Genomic DNA, 9,505 nt, shown 5'->3' with positions numbered 1-9,505 from the left:
TTGTGATGTTAGTTCTGGTGCCGTGTTCCCGCTCCTTGTGTTCTGTGTTTCCTCATCCCATCATATGCTCCTCCATGTTCTCTTTCTCCCTCCAGGCTGTCTCTGTGTACTTCCTGTTTTACTTTGAAGGTCTGTGTCTCATTTTAGTGTATTCTGCTCTTATACTATCTCTTATGTTGATATTACCCCAATTATCGATGTACTATCTTTGTCAATACTTTTCCCCAGTTAGTTGTCAATTCTACATGTATTTTGTTCCTTTTTTTGTTCCGACACTTGTTACATAACTTTCTGGCACTATTCCCGGACCTCGTCATTCATCATTTTTATCTGGGTCCCTCTGACAGTTTTATGGCCAAAGTGAGTCCAAAAGTCTGCAACAAAACAGGTAAAAGCCCAGCTGCGCAGAAAAAACAATTAATTATCCTGACAATTTTGTCGGGTTTGCTGCCAAAGGTGGGCTACAAATTTTTTTTTTATAGAAGGGTTTTTCAAAACTTTGGGCAGTGAAGATGGTCAGAGAGACTCCCAAGTTTAATTGACCCTATGTTTCGACTTGTCACCACAGGCCATAACACGATCAAAGGTTACTTATTGATCCTAATTACTACATTTCAAATAGTATGGATCAACAGTCGTTCATACAACAAGTGGTACTTTATTAATATATTGTAGATAATATTTGACCTAAATATATGGGTCTTGTGATTTGAATATGTAGGTTAAATGCTTAACACAGTGATTCCAATATATAAAACACTCCAGTGTAGGTATATATTGTGTATACAAGTATATATGATTACATAGTATATATGTGAGTATATATGATTATAATTATAGTATATGTGTCCAGTATATACAGTTATTTTTATAGATGATAGATAGATAGATAGATGTGTGTACACACACGTCTGTCTGTCTGTCTGTCCGTCCGTCCGTCCCTCCCCTGCGGGCGGTTTATCCTTCAAGCTCGGGTCCTCTACCAGAGGCCTGGGAGCTTGAGGGTCCTGCGCAGTATCTTAGCTGTTCCCAGGACTGCGCTCTTCTGGACAGAGATCTCCGATGTTGTTCCCGGGATCTGCTGGAGCCACTCGGCTAGCTTGGGAGTCACCGCACCTAGTGCTCCGATTACCACGGGGACCACCGTTACCTTCACCCTCCACATCCTCTCGAGCTCTTCTCTGAGCCCTTGGTATTTCTCCAGCTTCTCGTGTTCCTTCTTTCTGATGTTGCTGTCATTCGGAACCGCTACATCAATCACTACGGCTGTCTTCTTCTGTTTGTCCACCACCACTATGTCCGGTTGGTTAGCCACCACCATTTTGTCCGTCTGTATCTGGAAGTCCCACAGGATCTTAGCCGGGTCATTCTCCACCACCCTTGGGAACTTCGAGGCCATACTCGGCACAGATGTTTCTGTATACTATGCCGGCCACTTGGTTATGGTGTTCCATGTATGCCTTGCCTGCTAGCATCTTGCACCCTGCTGTTATGTGCTGGATTGTCTCAGGGGCATCTTTACACAGCCTGCACCTGGGGTCTTGCCTGGTGTGATAGACCCCAGCCTCTATGGATCTTGTGCTCAGTGCTTGTTCCTGTGCTGCCATGATTAGTGCCTCCGTGCTGTCTTTCAGTCCAGCTTTGTCCAGCCACTGGTAGGATTTCTGGATATCAGCCACCTCCTCTATCTGCTGGTGGTACATACCGTGCAGGGGCCTGTCCTTCCATGATGGTTGCTCGCCTTCCTCCTCTTTCTTGGGTTTCTGCTGCCTGAGGTATTCACTGAGCACGCTGTCAGTTGGGGCCATCTTCGTGATGTATTCGTGGATGTTTCTTGTCTCATCCTGGACTGTGGTGCTGACACTCACCAGTCCCCGGCCCCCTTCCTTCCGCTTAGCGTACAGCCTCAGGGTGCTGGACTTGGGGTGAAACCCTCCATGCATGGTCAGGAGCTTTCTTGTCTTTATGTCAGTGGCTTCTATCTCCTCCTTTGGCCAGCCTATTACCCCAGCAGGGTACCTGAACACGTGCAGGGCGTAGGTGTTGATGGCCCGGATCTTGTTCTTACCGTTCAGCTGACTCCTCAGGACTTGCCTGACCCTCTGCAGGTACTTGGTGGTTGCAGCTTTCCTAGCGGCCTCTTCATGGTTCCCATTCGCCTGCGGGATCCCCAGGTACTTGTAACTCTCCTCTATGTCTGCAATGTTGCCTTCTGGTAGTTCGATCCCCTCAGTTCTGACTACCTTCCCTCTTTTTGTTACCATCCGACTACACTTCTCCAGTCCGAACGACATTCCAATGTCATTGCTGTATAGCCTGGTAGTGTGGATCAGTGAATCGATGTCTCGTTCACTCTTGGCATACAGCTTGATGTCATCCATGTACAGGAGGTGGCTGACAACCGCTCCGTTTCGTAGTCGGTATCCGTAGCCAGTCTTGTTAATGATCTCACTGAGGGGGTTCAGGCCTATGCAGAACAGCAGTGGGGACAGAGCATCTCCTTGGTAGATCCCGCACTTGATGGTGACTTGTGCTATGGGCTTGGAGTTGGCCTCTAGTGTTGTACGCCACATCCCCATTGAGTTCCTGATGAAGGCTTTTAGGGTCCTGTTGATCTTGTACAATTCTAAGCATTCCAGTATCCAGCTGTGGGGCATTGAGTCATAGGCCTTCTTGTAATCAATCCAAGCTGTGCACAGGTTGGTCAGTCCGGTCTTGCAGTCTCGGCTGATTGTTCTGTCTACCAGTAGCTGGTGTTTTGCGCCTCTGGTATTCTTGCATATATATATATATATATATATATATATATATATTACATTACACACACATAGATAGTAATAAAATCAAAAACACTTACTTTGGCAGTGAGAAATGTGTACGATTTTTTTTTTTTTAAAAATCCATTCATTTTTCTGTCATTGACAAGCCAGTGCAATGTGTTCAAAGGTCATTATGTAATGTTCAGTGTCATCATCCTATATGAATTTGTGTCATTTGGGCTCAAGGAAGTGAGACTGATGCAGTGCTCACTGACTTATTACTCAGGCCAGCAGTTCTTAGCTACATGTGGAACTGATTTGGAAGCGGTTTTACCTTCTTTTTTTTTCTTCCCCCTGCTGCATATTTTTCTTCTGTTTGGAGACTGTCTGGCATCGTGCTGCCTCATATCTGAACAAAGAGGGGAAGCCAAGTCTGATTGTCTTATTGTTGGCTCCTTACTTACTTACCCTCAGTGCTCTCTACCTCTTAAGAAGCTCTGGATCTCAGGCCTGTGAACAGCTTGAATTCCACTGGAGTGAATTTCAGGTATGTGCAGTACCTGTAGGAAAGAAATAAAAATAACACTGTTGAGCAGAGCTGTGGGAAGGGCCTTGAAATTGGGGGTGCTGTGTGTGTGTGGCTATATAAAATGTATATAGTATTCTATTCATCTTGTCACATTCTAATATAACTCTACAAAGTATTTCACTCTTGCAACCATACCCTGGTGCACACAGTAGAAAAGAATAAACAGCCCAAATGTCACGGTTCTGGGTCATTTTGACCCAGCATTTTCTGTTTCTTATATCTGGGTGTTTTTTCTATATTAGGATTTATGCTCTGGTTCTTTAAGTTGTGCTATTTTGATTATTATTCTAGGTTTAGTTCAGCGTTAAGTTTGCGTCTTTGTGATTTGTTTCTTGTTTCCTGTTTTATTTTGATAGTCCCAGTCCTATGTCAGTGTTTCTCCCAGCTGTGTCTCCCTCCTGTTTCCCATTCCCTGATTACTCCCCTGTGTATATAAGCCCTGTGCTCTCTGTTGAGTCGTACCCTCTACATCAGGGGTCTCGAACTCCAGGCCTCGAGGGCCGGTGTCCTGCAGATTTTAGATCTCACCCTGGGTCAACACACCTGAATCAAATGATTAGTTCATTACCAGGCTTCTGGAGAACTTCAAGACATGTTGAGGAGGTAATTTGGCCATTTAAATCAGCTGTGTTGGATCAAGGACACATCTAAAGCCTGCAGGATACCGGCCCTTGAGGCCTGGAGTTCGAGACCCCTGCTCTACATGCTGTGTGGTTTCTTTGGTCCTATTCAGTTCATAGTACCTATGTTCAGAGTTTTGGTTTTGTTTGTTGGTGAGTTCAATTTAAGAAGTGTTTTTCCAGCAATAAAAGTTGTGCTTTGAGTTTAAGCCCCGTCTCCGAGAGTCCTGCATTTTGGGTCCTTTTTCCTGCCTGCCTGCCACACAGCCTATCATGACACCAAATTTAACTTGGTGTCATATATTTAAAATATATTCCGGCTTACACATTGTATTTTAACACACATGGGACAATAATGAAACCTCACAGGGAGTGAATTTCTGGTACACACACAGCTGAGTAAATTAATTATGAAAGTATGAAACAGTATGTCAGTCTTCTAACTATGAGGTCCCTTAAGATAGAAGATATACAATAAACCGATTTGTGCACAACTAACTGTAACCTATCCAAATATGGATATTTTACCTGACCCAAAAGCCAAATTTACAGAGCTAGCCAATAATCTTTTGGGGGTAATATAAAGCAGTATAAACTAGCAAGTTTCACCTGATTCGTGGATATTGAGGATAAGAACAAACCAACACTAGCCCAGAAGAGTTCAGTCAAACGATGATTTTATTGAACACACGCGTGGGAAGATGTATACTGTAACACATCAGCATAGATCTCCGCTAAAAAGCACACTTGGGGCGATTGTGGCTCAAGAGTTGGCAGTTCGTCTTGTAATTGGAAGGTTGCCGGTTCGAGCCCCGGCTCCGACAGTCTCGGTCGTTGTGTCCTTGGGCAAGACACTTCACCCGTGGCCTACTGGTGGTGGTCAGAGGGCCCGGTGGCGCCAGTGTCCGGCAGCCTCGCCTCTGTCAGTGCGCCCCAGGGCGGCTGTGGCTACATTGTAGCTTGCCATCACCTGTGTGTGAATGGGTGGATGACTGAATGTGTAAAGCGCTTTGGGGTCCTTAGGGACTAGTAAAGCGCTATACAAATACAAGCCATTTACTTCAAAATTGTTTTAATATGTCAGGGTTCCGCCCCTTCTCGCGTCAGCAAAGAGTATAACATGCATAAGTTACAGTTAATGACAATTAGACAATTTTCTGTTATCTGCAACATTTTACCATACATGGCTGTTTGTTTCAACCGTCTCACCCTCCAGATGTTTCCTGTTGACTTGTCCAGTTTCTGCTTATTTTTAACACCTTTGCATCAACTGTTGCTATGCAGGCACAAATGCAGTTACAAGCAAAATGTATTCCTGGCCTTTGGCCTAGACTGTCTTCTATAATTATTTGTGTTTGTAAGCATGTATGCATTAACCTTCTACCGCTCAAAGTCACTTACACAATATATCATCGGGACCGTCACGCCCGATGAAGCTTATGACCTTAATTGGACTGAGCATCAACTCTTCATGGGCACAGTTTGCAATGTGTATATAAAATAACTACAACTACACCTTTAATAAAAGTTTTTAATAAAATGCCAGTAATGCAAGCCATGTTTAGCAATGATATATTTTCTTTTATTCCCACACAAGGGAATTTCTCCAGGACAGACCCAGGATCTGGTGTGGAACACGTCACCCAGGAAACATCCTTGTCAGATGCCCAAACCAACCTAACTGGTTCCTTTTGGTGTGTCTATTCCAGTTTAATTCCAATTAATTAATTATGGTTCCATGGTTTTAAAATTCTCAACCAACTTGAAGTTGTTATTTGAGATGGGTAAGGGAAGGAGCTATTCAAAAACTTTCTTACTATTAGGCAATAGTGCTAACCACTGCAACATCATTCCAACCAAGCTATCCGAGTGTCGTTCTCTCGAAAGTCATTTTTTAAATTACACTGGAGCTGAATTAACCCTGTAAAGCCTGAACCACTGAAGTAGCACTCTTCAAAAACACTTCAGATTTAGTTTTGCATTGCTATAGTATATGTGGTTATCTAAGAGTCAAGATAACACAAATCAGTTAGTTAAACTACAGGCATAAAGCCAAGGTTACAGTCTGTTTCTGAATTCAAACAAAATTAAGTTACTATATTAAATACATCAGAAACAGGGTGTCTAACCAGATATTTATTCTGAATGGTAGGAACCTTGTGACCAGGACATGTTCTTCAACATTCACACTACACAAATCTCCAGGAGCACAATAGGGATATCCTGTATCAGAGTGATCCTGGAAAACTACTATAGGAATATTAGACTTTTAGGCGGGGCTACTGAGAGCAGACGTCTTTGCTACCGGGATGTCCTATTCACTAAAAAGCCTTTGGCTGAACTAAAGGCACCAATATGAGCCACAAAGATCATATTGCTCCCATAATAATAATAATAATAATAATAATAATAATAATGATGGATTGCATTTATATAGCGCTTTTTTTATATTCTCTTCCTTGTAATAAAGTCCAATATTATAAGAGTGTATACTTTCTAATTATTTTTTATTCTTATTCTTTTTGTTTTTAAGTCAGATTATTTTCAGATATTTTCCAGACCAGGCTTGCTCATTTCAGTTAAGTTGTTGGGGTTTGAAAATGCTTACTTTTAGTTTAATTTTTATTAGTTTCAGTTTTAGCCTTTAATTATTAATGTATGGAGGGCATATGCCAGAGGCGAGATTTAAGAAAGAGGTGAAATACTAAAGAATGTAGGAGAGGCAGACAGCATCAAAGGTGGAGGGAGAAGATAACATGGATGGAGAAATAATGAAGGTTGTTTTTAATGTGGAGACAAAGAACATTGGGTTAGAGATTGCCCAGAAAAGCACAAAATTGAGTTTGACTGACTCAGATTGGAGGTTGACAAGAGGAACAAAAGGTAAAAGGTGAAAATAAGACACACACACACACACACACACACACACACACACACACACACACACACACACACACACACACACACACACACACACACACACACACAAACCTGGACTCACTTCTCCCCACAGAAACAAGTGGTGAGCAACATGTTTGCATAACAGCTATTTCTGAAATATATTGACCCAGACCTTACCTATAGGACAAACCTCTGGCTAATTCTGATCTGGTGGTTTTTATGGATGATTTAATATCATGCAATCCCGACACCAGTCAAAATCAAGTAGAATATGCACTGAGCATAGAACAAGACATCTTAGCATCATGCTCATCACTGTCGTCTCTATTCAGCTCAAGCAGCTGCACTGGTAGCATTGACACGAGCATGTGAAATTGCTAAGGTCCAAATAATCACTTTATCTGATTCCAGATATGCATATGCGGTGATAAATTATTTTGTCACATTATGGAAACAATAGTTTTTAACTGATTCAGAAAAATCCACTGCACATCATAAACTTGTAGCTCCATTGTTGGAGGCCTTGTTACTCCCAAAGACTTTTCTGTAAATGTGAAGCTCACACTAACGCAGAAGACTCTGTTTCTACAGACAACTATACACTGGATGCATCAGCCAACACAGCAGCTAATCAGAATGTGAAACCAGACCACAGCATGGACATCAAAACCACATGCTCTCCAAACACTGACTTACAGACTACCCATAGCAAGGTTACCCAGAGGAGAAATGTGTGGAAAACAGCAGGGGTGTACATAACAGGTGAGGTCTTGTATGGCCCTAGTGACAAACCATATCTGCCCCACATTTTTTTTTCCCCTCATTATGCTAAATTGACACATAGGAAGTGTCATGGTCCTGGGTCTTTGACCCCAGTGTTTTGTTTGGACTTTTTCATTCTTTGGAATTATGAGATGATTATGTTTAGTTGTTGAGAGACTGTTTTAGTTAATTATGTTTCTAGTTTTTGGTTCTTGCTTGTTTTCATGGCTGTTTTCTTTTTCATGTCCCGTCTGACTACGTCTTGTTTGTGTTCAGTCTTCAGCATCTCCTGATGCTGTTTGTCTGATCTCTGTGTCTTTTTGTCTCCATGTCTATTCATTCCAATGTCCCAGTGTCAAGTTTACGTGTCTTAGTCTGGGTTTCAGTGTGTGTTACTTCCTGTCTTATTTCAATAGGCTCTTGTCCTGAATGCGTTTAAATTTGCTTCCCTTTTTTATGTGATCTGAACTGCTACCATGTGGTGATTAAAAAGTATTGTTTGGTGATTGCTGGGATGTTTTCCCTTCTAGCAAACAAGATTCAGGTGCAGTAGCCAAAGTGTTTCTGTGAGAAATAAACCCAAGGAAACTGATTAGAAATCTCCAGAGAACCAGCTCCTGCTGGAAGTAGAAAATGTGGCAGTGACTATTCCAGATACTACAGACAACCCAGACAGAGGTTAAGGTCAAAGGTTGCACCACTTAGATTCATGCCAGCCATTGCAAGATTTCCATGTTGAGATTTCCCTGTTAACTGATGAAGACAACAAGGGTGTATGATGTACTCTGACCTTTCAACCTACAGCTGCACTGGAATTAAAAAAGGCACAAACCTCCAACAAAGTGGCCTGCAGAGTTACACTCTGTGTCGCCCACAAGGGAGCAGCAATGGAACACAGACAAAACCTGTAAACGGCCTGGCTGGTGTGACCCAAAAGGTTCATTATAATATTTTCTTTTAAGTTATTGTAGATACTGATGTGGCTTTTCTAATCATGTTTGTATATGTTAAGCCTTTGACTCTCCAAACATCACATTTTTTTTTAGCTTTAACCCTTACTATAGTATATTGTGAGCTTAAAATCAAAAAAAAGTGTGGTTTTGGCAATATATTAATTTGTAACAGTACTGTAGCACCACATGAATTTTACAAAAACACTGAATGGATTTAAAGATCAAGTTTTATAAAGATGTTTCACACCAAATGGACTCTCTGAATCTCCCTTTATGGTTTGGGACCATTAGGACATTTATTTCCTACAGAACAACTAATGCTATTTCATATTTCCAGCTTATGGTTTGTTCACTTAAACTTGAACTGGGTTGTACAAAGACGGAGTATGTGAAGATGGGAAAAATATAGCATGTATAGGTCATTTCAAAGGACTATTATTTTGAAATCGATCATCAGACTGACTTGATTATTAACTGAGTACCACTGCGAGAGTGTATACTGTTGATCTAAAGTGAAATTAGTCTTTGGAAACAGAAAGTTTCCTTTTAAAAGCGTTGTGAACTTGAAATAGCTAGACAAAACAGCACGTATAAGCTAGGGTGACCATATTTTGATTTCCAAAAAAGAGGACACTTGGCTCAGTCATGAAGAACTTGCTTAAAGAAACATAAAATCGGCCCGGGTATTTTGACTAGAGACTGGCCCACCAGGTATTCTAGGAAAAGCCATAAAGCCTTTGAATGAAAACAAATGCTGTTGTGACAGTGATGTACACTGTCTTGTTGGTATATGTATGATTTCTATACATTTTACATCAGATAAAAACTTTGGTTGTAAGATTCAGATAATTATTTATTAAAAGCTAGATATTTTAAATGAGAATAAGAAAGAAAAGTATTTCTTTGTGCCCCCCTTTCCCT

Source organism: Pelmatolapia mariae, linkage group LG20 (assembly GCF_036321145.2).
Source record: "Pelmatolapia mariae isolate MD_Pm_ZW linkage group LG20, Pm_UMD_F_2, whole genome shotgun sequence".
In the NCBI taxonomy this organism is placed as follows: Eukaryota; Metazoa; Chordata; class Actinopteri; order Cichliformes; family Cichlidae; genus Pelmatolapia; species Pelmatolapia mariae.
The sequence above is the reverse complement of the archived record's forward strand: the minus strand, read 5'-3'. Positions refer to the sequence as shown.